The 15432-nt window shown below is 35.3% G+C and overlaps 1 protein-coding gene across 4 annotated transcripts in view; it reads right to left on the reverse strand.

The window, feature by feature from the left end:
- CLOCK (clock circadian regulator) overlaps positions 1-15432 on the reverse strand; it is a 126428-nt gene that overhangs the window by 82897 nt on the left and 28099 nt on the right. The window contains exon 4 of one of the 4 annotated variants that reach the window (XM_036274295.1): positions 11599-11738. The exons of the other annotated variants lie outside the window; for them this stretch is intronic. The gene's annotated coding sequence lies outside the window, so the exon portion shown is untranslated. The remainder of the gene's footprint in view (positions 1-11598; positions 11739-15432) is intronic. 4 annotated transcript variants of the gene reach the window in all.

Here is a 15432-nt window from a genome sequence, read left to right on the forward strand (position 1 = left end):
TGCCCAGGTGTTGTTTGGGGTGGGGGAGAGAAACATTAATTCTGTTTAGTGAACTCTCAGCTTTCTGGATCTGTGGTTTAGTGTCTGCATTAACTTGGAGAAATTCTCAATCATTGTTTCAAATATTTCTTCTGCTCCTTTCTCTTAACTTCTCCTTCTGGTATTCCCATTACATGTATGTTACACCCTTTGCAGGCATCCCATCATCCTTGGGTATTCTATATTTTTCTATCTTTGTTCTCTTTGCTTTTCAGTTTTTGAGGATTCCACTGAGATATCCTCTAGCTCAGAGATTCTTTCCTCAGCTGTGTCCAATCTACTAGTAAACCCATCAAAGTCATTCTTCATTTGTTACAGATTTTATCTTGAAATTTTCTTTTTGGTTCTTAGGATTTCCATCTCTCTGCTTATATTGCCCATCTGTCTTGCATGCTGTCCACCCATTAGAGCCCTTAGCATATTAATCATAGTGTTTTAAATTCCTGGTCTGATAATTCCAATATTCTTGCCGTGTCTTGTTCCGATGCTTGCTCTATCTCTTCAAATTGTGTTTTTTGCCTTTGGTAAGGCTTGGACATGATGTACTAGACAAAAGAAACTGCTGTAAATAGGCCTTTAGTAATATAGTGGTGAGGTGTGAGGGCAGGAGAAGCATTGCATAGTTCTATCAATAGGTCCCGTCTCTTAGTGAGCCTGTGCCTCTGGACTATGTTCACAAGTGCTTCTCAGATTTTTTTCCCTCCGTTGGTGGGATAGAAAGGTGAGAGTGGGCTACATTTGGGTATTTCCCTTTTCCCATATGAAGGCTAAAGGAGCTGAGTATTTCCCTTCCTCCAGGTCATTTAGGCTCTAATACCACTCAAGCAATTTAGGCTCTGGTTAACTATTCCCTCTGAGTGCCGGCCTTGTTAAGAAGAATAGACTCCTCTGGTCTATTTCAAAAGGGTCCCTTTCTTCCTTCCCCTGCTGGAAGCAAGAGCGGATTTTTCTCTAATATTTACTGTGGGAATCAAGTTCCAGGAAGTAAATCTCACAATATTGTGCAGGCCCCTTTATGATCAGGACCCCCGCCCCTGGAGTTTTTAACTGTTAAAAGTTGTCCACAGTGAACTTCCAACAATTTGTTAATTACAGGTCAGGTTTCCTACCCAGGACAATTCCTGAAATGGTTTCAGCTGATAAGTCTATTCTGGGAAGCCCCAACTCCTTTTATTTGCCTGTCTGACTCTCCACTCTTGGTGGCAGTGGTGTGCCCTGTGTCTTCCCCTCTCTTACGGATTTAAGAAGAGTTGCTGATTTATAGGCACTTAATAATCTGAAGGAATTAGTTAACAACAAAGAATTTCTTAGGCCTTTCCTATAACAGACCATGATACAGACTAATGACATGATGCAAACATAACAACTGCACAGGGACCTCCACAGTATTTATTATTTATATTTGATAGGCTTCCTATGAATGAGTCCTCAATAGTGTCAAACATACATTTCTTATAGTGAAGAAAGCACTCAGGAAGTCTGATAAAAATAAAACTTTAACCACATGATGGCTTTAAAGAATTCTAATAAATATATATTAATTAATTTCACTGAAGTCTCTATATCAGATAATATAGAAAATGTCATGACCCAACAGAGACTCATGACCCTATTTACATATTTATTAAGGAACTGACTATTCTGATTATGGCTGCTTCATTTTGTTTATTCCCCCAGCTCCCCAGAGCAAGAGACAAAGAGAGAGTGTGTGGGTGTCTAGTTTTTATTTTCACCTTCAAGAAGGAAAATTAGGGTGAATTTTACTAAATTAAAATTTTTGGTGTGAAAAGAACTTCAGGGGCCTGTCAATTTCAATTAGCAATGTTCCTTCACTGACAAAAGTTTGGTGAGATGTGTCAAAACATTGAAAATAATTATGTTCCCTGACTCAGTAACCTCACTTTAAAAAATAAAGCAAATAATCAGAGATGTATCCAAAGTTTTATATTGACTGCACTCTTATTTAAAATAGTAAACCTAAAAAATATTTAAGCATCCAAAAGCAGTAACAGTAGCACCAAAATAGATCAAACATAAGTCAAAATATGCCAAAAATATCAACTGCGGTTATTTCTGAGTAATTAGCTTATGGATTTTTAAAAATATTTTTCTTTAGTACTTTCTAAAGTTACTTCCATAAACATGCACTATTTTTATAATCAGACAACTTAAGTGCTACCTTTTTTGTCTTCCTTTTCTTTTAATTGTTTAATGAAAAATCCCTGGCTATACAAAAGGAACATAAAATACATGTTTATCTATTCCAGAGAACAAAACATGAGTAACAAAGTAATATATTACTGTTATAAAACATGAGTAACAGATTTTTTTATGTAGTGTTCACATAACTTAAAAAAGAAAACTTTAAATTTCATTAATGATTTTTAAATTATTATTGAAATGGTTAACTCAGGAACCTGGGCTTTATAAAATGGAAACCACAATTAATCTTTTTCTAACCTAATAACCTGTTGACCCACTGACCTACTTTTTAATTTAGGTTAAATCTGATATCATAGATATTTCTGAAATTGATAGATCTATTAGCATTAATTAAAAACAGTGCTAAAAGTTAATTAACTGGTGTAATACAAAACCCAAGTGACAATCCTTAACTATGTTTATCACCGTTTATAAAAAATTCTAATTTGCTTCTGCAGATTACTAAGTGTTTGTATTATAGTTAAAAAGATATTTGAAAACAATTTTAACTTGTGAAGACCCAAATCCCTTTAAAATTAATTATTTAATGTATGAGTAAAGATTAAATTAAACAGTAGTTCTCAATTCAATACTGAAGGGAAACATTAGTCTACTTCTACAAGGGATATAAAATATTAGGCAAGATGAAACTCATTCTTGACTCTATATCAGTTTTTAAGACCAACTTAAATTAAAAAATTAAAAATCCATACCCAAGTCTCATGGTACACACCTCTTAGAACCAGAAAAGACTCTGGCTCAAGATAAACATCAAATGATACCAGAACTGTAGCCTGTCAAATGTCTAGATGTAAGGTTATTATTGAAGCCTCACTAAATAAACAAAATCTGAAAAATTAATACAGCTCTCTTAGTAGCACATAAGACTATTACAATGACTCAACTAACATATTTCTTCAAATAATCTCTGAGCTCCCTATTCATGTAATGGACTGATCTGGTCCACCGCACACATGAGCACCTCATTTCTTTTTCAGAGATGAGACTGAGGCCTAAGCCTGTCCCCAGTCTCAAAAGAGCCCTACAGAAGATCTGAAGGTTCAGGAAGAGCCCAAGTCTGAGACTCAGAGTCAACTTCACAATGAACCAGGTATCATTACCCTGAACCTACACTACCCTGAAGCAGTACTCTATACTAATATCAGCAGGAAGAAAGAAAGGAACCTGTGGTAGGCAGAATAATGGTTCCACTAAAAGGATCATGACCTAATTCCTGAAACCTGAGAATATGTTACCTTACATGGCAAAAAGAAACCATGCAGATGTGATTAAGGTTCAAAATGTTGAGAAGGGGATATTATCCTGGATTGTCTCGGTAGTCCAATGTAATCACATGAGTGTTTAAAAGGTGTGTGTATGTAGGGGAGGAGAAACCAAAGAACTTACATGCATATATACACAACCAATGGACATAGACAATAGTTTGGGAAAAGCAGAAGGGAGGTGGAAGCAGGGAGGAGGGTAAATGGGTGGAAAATGAAATGCACAAATGAAAATTTCACTTAATACTTTCAACAATAAAGATAAAAAAAATTAAAATTAAAAATAAAAGCAGAGGACCTTTCCTGGCTCTGGTTAGAGAGATATATAAGACAGGAGGAGGGTCACAAGATGCAATGTTGCTGGTTTTGAAAGTGGAAAATGGTGGCCAACAAGACAAGGAATATGAGCAGCCTTTCCAAGTTTAAAAACAGAAGGAAACAGATTCTCCTCTGAAACCTTCAAAAGGAAATGAAGTCCCGCTGACACCTTGATTTTAGCAATTTAAATTGCTTAAATTTGTACTGTTTTAAGCAATTAAGTTTGTGATCATTCACATGGCAGCAACAGAAATTTAATACAGGTCCAAAACCTCTGGCAACTCTTGATAAATCTGCCTTTCCTCTCTCAATATTTACAATACCTGCCTAATAACAACCATCCAGACTAATCCAATTATACCCTGCTTTCCTTTTATGTCAGTCACCAGGACAGCCCAGACTTCCAGGTCATTCCCCATCACCTGGACTCTTATCCCTGTAGATTGTACTCTGTACATTGACCACTTTTCCCTTCCATTACAGATTTCCAAAATCCTTTAACTGTGCCCTCTGGAACTCACAGTATATCATTAGCAAAATATCCTATTTCTTCAATGGTGTTGCTGTATACTCTCTTCACCGTTCTTGCACAAATGAAAATTTCACTCTCCTATAGTTTTGCTCTATTTTTACCCTTTCAAGTGATGGCTTTCTCTTTTTTTTTCTCTGTTACATCCCATATGACTAGTCCCTGGTGGTGAGGTGGACTTCCTTGTTCCTCAACGTCATTTCTAAATTATTCTTTCTCTCCTCCCTAAAATATCCAGCTTTGACTCTCATGCCTCCAGACTGTATCAGCTATCATCCTCTCCTTGTTGTAACCTTTTATAAACCCACAAAACAAGTCCTCTCATTCCCCAAGAGCTGTTATTCTCGCCAACACCTCTTTTGTCATTGTTGGTGGATTTTAGTTTCTACATAAACGATCTTCCCAACATTTTGGCCAGACAGTTCCTTGACCTCTCCTTCAACAATCCAGTGCTCTATCCTATCTCCTATTTCTTGCCCTGGAGTTATTGTAAAACTCACCCTTACCAATAACCACACACCTTTCCATATTCTCAATTTCAAGCACCTTACCCCTCTATACCTCACACAAGCTAATACAGCATGTCATCAGCCTGATTCAAAATCAAAAAATAAACACAAGCATTCTTTAACTGTCAATACAGCTCTAGTTTATATATTTACGTTTATGCCTTAAAAAAAAAAAAACAACATATCTGTCCTGGCTTCATAATCTTGGCTGGGCCCTCACAGTTAATCATCCCATAAAAGGCACAAAAGGAGCAAGGTGAGTTGATCTGAGATGGTTAGGGAATATCAGCTAGTAACAGTCTCTGTTGGTCAGGTTGCTCATCATCCTTTATCAAAGACACTTAATTCTTTTTAAGTTTGTCTGAATGCTACTCTTCCTTTTTGTCATTGAGTCCTTTATACATTTATAATATATATATAAGCCATTCATGACAAAATGCAATGGTTGCTTATAATTCTAATGTAGCTAAAGTCGTACTCGTATAAACTTATAATTCCAACTGTAGCATTTACTAATATAGACACAAAGAATACAAATATTGAAGAGCATGTTGAGAGGAAACCAACGTCTCTGAAGACCATTCTTCTGCCACATTACAATGCACCAAGTTTCCTTTCTAGCTTCATTCCATTTCTCCAGCTTCATCTTCCATCCCATTCTCACTGTACACATACTCCCTATTTTACAGCCACACTAAACTTGTACTTATCATCATTCCCATGAAGTAGAAAATAAAGATCCCTGAGTAAACAAAGGCCTGCCCATCAGTGCCCAACATTTTATCAACACAAATTACTTCTTAATATAATAAACTAGAATTGATCTTCTCAGGAATTCACACTGCCATTCACATCAGTATTCAATTAATCAATATGTAAAATTCATATTAGTGGAAAACTAAACAGAGATACTGTGTTATTAGTTCCCTATGGTTACCAACTTAATGGAATGAAACAACACAAATTTATTATTTCCAAGTTCCACAGGTCAGAGTCCAACACCAGTCTCACTGGGCTAAACTCAAGGTGTCTGCAGAACTGGATTCCTTTCTGGAAACTTTAGCAGAAAATCTGTTTTCATGCCTTTTCAAGTTTCTAGACGTGCACCTCCTCAAACTTCAAAGCCAGCAGCAGGCCACATCCTTCTCAGGCTACCATCCCTTGTGCCTCCCACCTCCTTTATAAAGCTCTTGTGAATACATTGGACACACCCAGATAATCCAAAATAATCTTTCCATTTTAAAGTCAGTTGATTAGTGTGGTTCAGTGGTTGAGCATCGACCCATGCACCAAGAGGTCACCGGTTCAATTCCCATTCAGGACACATGCCCAAGTTGTGGACCTGATCCCTGGAGGGAGACAAGCCAGAAGCAGCCAATCAATATTCTCTCTCATCGATGTTTCTCTCTCTCTCTCATATCCTCTCTCTGTAAAATCAATAAAGGGAAAAAAAAATTTTTTAATAAATGAAGTCAGCTGATTAGCAATCTTAATTACTCTTTGCCATGTAACAAAACATAGTTACACGTTCTGGAAATTAGGACATAAACATCTCTGAAGGGCCATTATCTGCCTACCACATAACATGACCCAAGAAGTCTCCCTTTGGTGAAGACAAAATATATTCTGGGGAAGATGAAACATCAAAGAATAATCTAATCTATCAATAAGGAATATACCACCATGCCAGTAAATTCATAACTTTTGAACTATTTTTTTCCTTTCATGTTTCTTCAGGAGAATTGTAAAATAATGTGGATGATAATTCCAGATACATGAGTTCAACTGCAACAGAAGGCCAAATTTATTGCTATATGGCAGCAACAGGTTCTATCAATGTTTTACTGAATGGCAAAACTAAACTAAAGTTTGTTTAGTTTAATGTCCAAATGACCATAAGAGCATACTTAAAAATACTTCCCTTTTGGGGAACTATTTAATGTGCTAAAGAATATACAAAAATAGCATAACTTATAAGTGTCAAACAGATATCCAAACAAAAGTAATTAAATTCCAGCTTTTGTGGAATAGTCTATTTTAAAAAGACAAGTGTATATAAATTTGAGATGGATTTCCAGAAAAAACGGGGGAAGTGAAATGAATATGAATTATATTTACCTAAAAGAAATACAGAATTTCATTAGTACTATAAATCTCTAGGGACCTGTTAAGAAATTTGATAATTAAGTAGTAGTATGAAAATATTAGGCTTAGGTTAGCTCATGATATATAGTAATTTATAACTAGTATGTATAAATATGACAGTTTTTGACATATAACTTCATCAATGAGGCCACCTGATGATCCATATAAAATACCACTAAAATGTATCAATTTTTTAAGGCCTAAGTATTCCTCTAAGTTTTTGCAGTATAATCTCTTCATAAAATGACAGTTGTTCTGACCTATTTAAACTTGGGTAAACTGCCAGATTGCTTTTGTGCAGCCAAATAGGCCAAACAAGTTCACAACCAACTGAAAACTAGTTCAATTAAGTTTAGATGCATCCTGAAACACAGATTATTCAGAAAACAACCGTAGAACATTTCCTCTTCACTGAGATAATCATTTTATCTACGTTTATATTTAAGATAAAATTCACTTCCTTTAAATTGAAAGATTTTGCAGTCTGGCATATATATGTACATATATGCTATCAACTTATAGTTATTTCTCTATCCCTATTTATTTTCAAAGCTTTCAGATAAACAAATATTTTTATCCCTTAATGGGGATATGTTTATCCCTTAATGGACTTTTATTTTTTTAACCTACTGACGGATGTGCTTGATCCTTACCTGAAATGATAAAATCTAGAAAAATGACAGGCCAAGACTTTATCTGGATCTGTGGATTATCAAGGGAGATGGGGTTCGAATGGCACAGACATCTTCTTTGCAGCATGCAAGTATGCAATAGTAATTATGGATAAAAGAGGATGGTTAATGGCACAAAAAGTCACAACCAGAAGCCCTATGGCTAGGTTTCACAAGGTACAACCTGGACTCAACAAGTATTATAGAACAGAGATATACTCCTAATACAGAAGACAGAGGATTTGAGATGTCTACTGATTAAACTTCAAGCCTGCTACTGAGCCCATGCAGTAAATTTTATTTCATATACCACTGTATTTTTCAGTTCTGAAATTTTCATTTGATTCTTTTTTCTATTTTTCAGAGGAAACTATCGTTCCATTCATTTCAAGAGTTCATTTTTATTTCACTGAACATGGATATAATAGCTGCTTTAAAGTCTTTTTCTGATCATTCTATCATCTAGATCATCTCAGGATTGGTATCTGGTAATTATCTTTTCCATAAAAAACGGTCAGATTTTCCTGTTTCTTTTATGTCAAGTAATTTTAGATTATATGCTAGGCATTCTGAAAATTAGGTTATAAAATTCTAGACTCTATTAACATCTGATGAATTTGATTTTTTTTAAAACTTAGACTGGAAGTATTCTATCGCCTTTTGTGGGTGATAGCTCTAATGTCAGTTCAATTTTCAAAGTCTTTAGTATGTTATTTGGGCTTGTCCTCTATATGGATCACTAGGGGGCAAATCTGAGATTTGAACAGTAGTTTATGTTGTAGTTCAGTCTCTGCTGTGTTTCTTTAGGTCTGTTCTGTGCATGTGTAGCTCATATGTGAGGTGGGACTTCTGTGGGTTCACATTCACAATTAGGGAATATCCTCTCACATCAGCTCTCTTCTCTCTGAGGTTCCCCCAGCATGCTCTTGTTTCCAGGGGCCTCTTTTCCAATTCCTCTGGCCACAGAAATCAATTTTCTCTTTAAATTGTTGTGCCCCCCCCATGGCAAGGCAACATTCTTTACAGATGAAGATGGTCTCTGGAAAGACTTGAGAGAGAAAAAGAAAAGATCTCTTTTCTTTGTCTCTGGCTAGAAATAGGGTTTCTCTAGAGTTTTTGATAACTGCTATATCAACTTGTGCAGTTCCACAATTTAGCCCATTCAGTCAAAGCTGGGACATGGCAGGGATGGGGGGGGATACACTCACCCTTATACAGACTAATTTTCAAGTTATGACTTCCCTTCTCAATTTGCCCACTATTATTAACTTTCGGAGTCTTTAGATAGTTGGTTTTTGTATTCTATTGGCAGTTTTGTTATTACATTTATTAGGGTAACACTGGTTAATAAAATTATATTGATTTCAAGTGTACAATTCTGTAATACTGCATTGCGTATTTAACACCTAAAGTCAATTCTCCTTCTGTCACCATGTTTGATCGCCTTCGTACCTTTTCCCCCAACCTTTCTTCCCCTCTGGTAACTATTGACAGTTTTTAGTTCAATCAGTCATAGAGAGAGGCTTACTCCATTTAGTCTACCCACTGTATTATGTCCATATCCCAATTGACTTTTACCTAATGGCTTTAGTGGTTGTTGACTGATCATTATCTAGATTCACAATTTTATTATAGGATGTGCTGTGGTGAATTTCTAATCCTATCAGTCTCCCAGCATTTCTTATTTAGCTGTGATTCTTCAAGAATGGTAAACTTTCCCTCCCAACTATTTAGTTAACTTGAAATAAATGGCTGCCCTGGCCATTCTGGCTCAGCACTTAGAGCATCAGCCCGCGGACCAACGAGTCTCACATTCGATTCCAGTCAAGGCCACGTACCTTCATTGCAAGTTCACCCCATCCCCGGTCAGGGTTGTTTGGGAGGCAACCAATCAATGTGTCTCTTTCACATCAATGTTTCTCTCCCTCTCTCCCACTCTATCTGAAGATAAATGGAAAAATATCCTCAGGTGAAGATTAAAAAAAAAAAGAATAAATGGTTGATTTTTTTTCATTTACCAATAATTTTCAGAGTAATGAACTGTTGTTTTTTAAAAAGTATTATTATGAACTCTGGGATTCTCATATCATATAAATGTATATTTCTCCCTATTGTAATCATTACATTTTTTAAAACCTATTTTTATTGAAAATTCAAACATACACAAAAGTAAAAATAAATAATAAAATTATTAACCCATATACCCATCACCCATTTTCAACAATTATCAAATCATGGTCAATCTTATTTCATTTACTCTGTCCCGTCCTCATTTCTTCCCATTCCCCCTTTGTATTATTAAAGCAAATCCCAAAAACTACATCCTTTTATCTATATATAAGCTCCAGTATGATCTATAAATTACAAGGACCTTTAAAAAAAACAACTGCAGTATCACTATCATGCCTTTAAAGGTTAACAAAAGATGTGTAAGACCTCTACACATAAAATAACATTTCTGAGAGAAATTTTTACAGGTCTAAATATATGAAGGTATACACCATGGTTAATGTATTGAAAGTCTCTATATTAAACAAGGTCCAACATACCCAAATTGATCCACAGAATCAATATTAATGTAGTTAATAATAATATGAAATAGCCCTGCTGATTTTGCTCAGTGGTTAGAGCATCGGCCTGCAGACTGAAGGGTCATGGGTTCAATTCCCGGTCAAGGGCACATACCTGGGTTGTAGGCTCAAACCCCAGGGAGTCATGCAGGAGTCAACCAATCGATGTGTCTCTCACATCGATGTTTCCATTCCTCTCTCTCCTGAAAAATCAATAGAAAAATACCCTCGGGTGAGGATTAACTAACTAACTAAATAAATAATATAAAATAATAATTAATAATATTAAACTTGTTCAATATTAAGAAGGGTTTATTTATTGGGAAACTGATAGGCTGAGTATAAATCTTTTACTGAAATTTAAAGTACCGAAAAGAACCAAGGCAATTTTGAAGAACAAAGCTGGAAGATTTAAAGTTACACTAATTAAGAGAGCATTGCATTGACACAAGAATAAAAAGACTAATGGAACAGAGTTGAATCCAAAAATTGACCCACAAATAGTCACAACAAAGGGACTACTGTATTATACTAGGGACAGGATAATTTTTTTTATAAATAATATTTGACCAAATGGATTTCCATATGAAAAACAAAATGAACCACGAATCCTACCACATACTATGCAGAAACATAAATATAAAAATTAAAATAATTAAGTTCACAGAAGAAAATACCGCAACATTTTCTTGACTTTGGGATAGGCAGATTTCTTAAAACACACACACAAAAAACTAACCATAAATTAATACTTTGATAAAATGGACCTTTTTAAAATTAATAAATTATCTTAAGACACACTACTAAGAGTGAAATAGAAGAGATAGCTTTAATACTTAATCCAACAAAAAATTTATCCTATAAATAAAGAATTCCTAAAAAGACAGACAACCCAATAGAAAAATGGGCAAATGGTATGAATAGACATGTCTCAAGAGGATATCCAAATGATCAACAAGCATATAAATATCTACTAGGCCTTTTAAGGTATCAGAAAATTATGAATTAAAACTACAAAAAAATGTACTACATATACAGAAGAGGTAATGTTAAAAATTTATAATTTCAAGTGTTAGTGAGGATGTAGATCACCGAAACTTTTTTTTTCTTTTATTAATTTTAGAGGGAGAGGGAGAGAGAGATAGAAAATGATCCAAATGTTCAGCAACAGTAGAATGGAGAAATAAATTGTGGTATATACATACAAATGATATTATTACAAAGCAATGAATCAACATGGATAACTGCATAAACAAGATGATCAAATAAAGACAGAAAGTGCAGAAATAGACAATACTAATGAAAAGTGAATGAACTCAGAATAACAGTTACCTGTGGGAGTGCGTGATGACTGTCAGGGGCATGAAGGAGGCTTCTGGATTGATGAAAATGTTCTATATCTTGATCTTGGTATTGGTTAAAGAATGATGACTTCCCCAAATTCCATCAAAATGACACTCAGGATTTATGCACTTCATAATATTCATGTTTTAATTCAATATAAAAAGTTTTAAAAAGTTGTCATTACATCAGTCCCTTGATTTTTTAAATTTTAATTTTTTGGTTATATTACTTATTGGTAAAATTGAAGTTTCTAGTAAAAATAGGTTTCTACATCACTCTGCTTTTAGCTGGGTTACTAAAAGTCACATTTCCTTTTTTAGTATAATTACTGAAGAATTGTCTTGATATGTGGATCCTTTCAACATTATGAGGGCAATGGAATGTCTAGCTTGAAGTTAAATCTATCCCATATTTACAAACTAGAAAATTCTAAGATAGTACTTTTTCTAATGTAAATACAATTGATCAATTTTTTCTATATTAAGTTCCAGATCAGTAGTTTCCAGTTTGTATTTGGCAAAAAGAAGTAAGAAAACTCAACACTTCTGAGGTTTAGCATCTAAGTTCCGTTTTAGCTGGAACTGAAAAGAGCAAATCAAGGCAAGGTGTTCTCATAAGGCTGTTGTGGAAATAAAACTATTAAATGTGAAGTGCTTAGAATATGATGCATAGCACTACATAAATGCTCAAAAATGTCTGTAGTTATTAATACCATTTTGAGAAACACTATCATATATCCTTATTCTTGAATTTCTTTCAAAATAGAATAAATTAAATTTAATAAATAAAACTAGATCCACTTTTAAGAACTAAGTGTGTTTATGGAACTAAGGGAACATTTAATAGATTTTTAATGAAACAAGATGAAGTGAAGAAAAGTACAGGAAAGATGAAAATTTAATAAACTATACCTAAAATTTTTCAAAGTTCTAAATTACACTAATTGGTATTAACTATAATCTCATGATTAAAAGAACTGATGAGATAATCCGTAAGAGTATTGCTACTATAAAGATCTTATCTTTATATAGCAGTTTTTACATTTGCAAAGTTCTATTTCATTTTATCTGCATGTTACTCTAAAATAACTATATCTGTTTTATAAACCTTTTGTCATAAACTTATTAAGTCCGGTAAAGCATCATAGAACAGAGCACCTGCATTGATGACAACATGGTTAAGTATAAATTACTCACACAAAAACACTGTTCAAAACAGTACCACCATGTAAACAGAGTATGTGTGAAAGCACTTTAAAAAAAAATACAAGGAATATAAGTGTTTTTCTTTTAAAGCTTTGTGAGCTTATTTTTGTTGCTGTTGTTGTTTTTATCCTCACCCAAGAACTGTTTTTATTAATTTTACAGAGAGAGAAAGGGGGAGAGAGAGAGAGAGAGAGAGAGAGAGAGAGAGAGAGAGAGAGAGAGAGAGAGAAACGCTGACGTGAGCCACAGTATTTGCACATAATTTCCAGGTATCTTTGATAACTGCTAAAGACATTTCTTTAAACATTTTACTTGGAAATAATTACAAACTTCCAGAAAAATATAAAAATAGTTCAAAGAACTCCTATATATACTACAGCCAGATCCACCAACTGTTTTAACATTTGCATCATACTCTTTATCGTATACAAGCATATCTTTTGATCCATTTGAGAGTAATTTGTATGTATCATGCCCATTTACCCCTAAGAACTTCAATGTGTATCTCCAAAGAACAAAGACGTCCTCTTAATTAACCATAGGACAGTTACTAACTTCAGGAAATCTAAAAATTATAAACTATTTTTATTTAATGTCCATTTTCCAATTTTTTTAACTGAGCTAATTAAGTCCTTTAGGGTTTCCAGGGTTATATACTGCATTTAGCTATCATATCTCCCTAAACTCCTTTAATTTACAAGTTTTCTTCAGCTAAATACCTTTTTTGTTTTAATCCTCACTGGAGGATATTTCTCCATTGAGAAATTCAGATAGAGTGGGATGGAGGGAGAGAGAAAGAAACATCAATGTGAGAGAGACACATCAACAGCTGCCTCCTGCACAATCCTGACCAGTGCCAGGGATCGAACCAAAACCAAGGTACGTGCCCTTGACTGGCATTGAACTGGTGACTCATTGGTCCACGGGCCGGCATTCTACCTCTGAGCCAAACTGGCCAGGGCAGTTAAATATCTTTTAAACTATCTTATCTTTACAAGGTATTCTGCAAGGTAAGATTTTAAAAGTTGGATTCTTCAGCTAATTATATAGGGAAGTTTCATTAAAAAAAGAGGTCCAGCCCTGGCCGGTTTGGCTCAGCGGTTAGAGCGTCAGCCTGCGGTCCAGAGAGACCCGGGTTCGGTTCCCGCTAAGGGTACGTACCTCGGTTGCAGTTTGTCCCCGGCCCTGGTTGGTCGTATGGGTGGCAGCCACTCGATGTGTCCCTTTCACATCGATGTTTCTCTCTCTCTCTCTTCCTCTCTCTCCCTCCCACTCTATCTGAACAAAAAAATGGAAAAGAGTGTCCTCGAGTGAGGATAAAAAAAAATAAATGAATAAATAAAAGAGGTTTAGCCCTGGCCGAGTGGCTCAGTTGGTTGGAGCATCATTCTATACACCAAAACGTTGTGGGTTTGATTTCCCAGTCAGGGCACATACCTAGGTTACAGTTTTGATCCAGGTCAGGGCTTGGAAGGGAGGCAACCAATCGACGTTTCCTGCTCACATTCACATCAATGTGCCTCTCTCTCTCTCTCTCTTCCCTCCTCCCTTCTTCCCTCCCTCTCTTCTTTCTAAAATCAATAAACATATCCTCAGGTGAGGATGGAAAAAAAAAGAGGTTCAGTGGAAGAGTTGAGAAAAGTTGCAGAAGATTTGGATGAGCGTATCTGTCTTCCTATCCAACAGCGGCTTTTAGTATGTATACATTTTATAGCTTTATAATGAGGTGGCTTTGACTTTTCTTCAAGATTGGTAATTCTTGGATTAGTGGTTCATCTAGTCTCTTAAGATTTCAAAAAATAACAATATATAATCAACTTAGACAAATAAATCTGGTAAATGATTTGATGACTAACTGTAAAGAATGAATCCAGAGAAAATCACTGTTTTCAACAAAATTCTCTCCTACAGTTAACAAAAACACCCAATCCCAATAGCAAGCCTTTATTTATTTTTTTAAATCCTCATCCAGGGCCGTGGACAAACTGCAACCAAGTACGTGCCCTTGACCAGAATCAAACCCGTGACTCTTTGGTCCATGGGCCAATGCTCAAACTACTGAGCAAAACTGGCCAGGGCTCAATAAGCAAGCCTTTAAAAAAAACTGGTACTACTGTGATTGTGCATAGATAAGTTATTAGACTACAACACATTTTGTTCTTTCACTTAACAAGCATTGACTGTGTGCCAACTATGACCCATGCCTATGACAGCTAAGGGGATCCAGAAGTTTTAAAAAATAGGCATAATATATGGGCAGAGGAACTAAATAGACACCTCTCCAAACAGGACATACAAATGGCTAAGAGACATATGAAGAAATGCTGAACATCGTTAATCATCAGAGAGATGCAAATTAAAACAACAATGAGGTATCACCTCACACCTGTCAGAATGGCCGCCGTTAACAAATCATCAAACAACAAGTGTTGGCAAGGGTGTGGAGAAAAGGGGACTCTGGTACACTGCTGGTGGGAATGCAGACTGGTGCAGACACTATGGAAAACAATATGATGTTACCTTAAAAATTGAACTTCTATTTGACCCAGCGATCTCACTTCTAGGAATATACACTAAGAACCCTGAAACACCAATCAGAAAGAATATATGTACCCCC

The sequence above is a fragment of the Molossus molossus genome, unplaced genomic scaffold, assembly GCF_014108415.1.
Source record: "Molossus molossus isolate mMolMol1 unplaced genomic scaffold, mMolMol1.p scaffold_m16_p_1, whole genome shotgun sequence".
NCBI lineage: Eukaryota > Metazoa > Chordata > Mammalia > Chiroptera > Molossidae > Molossus > Molossus molossus.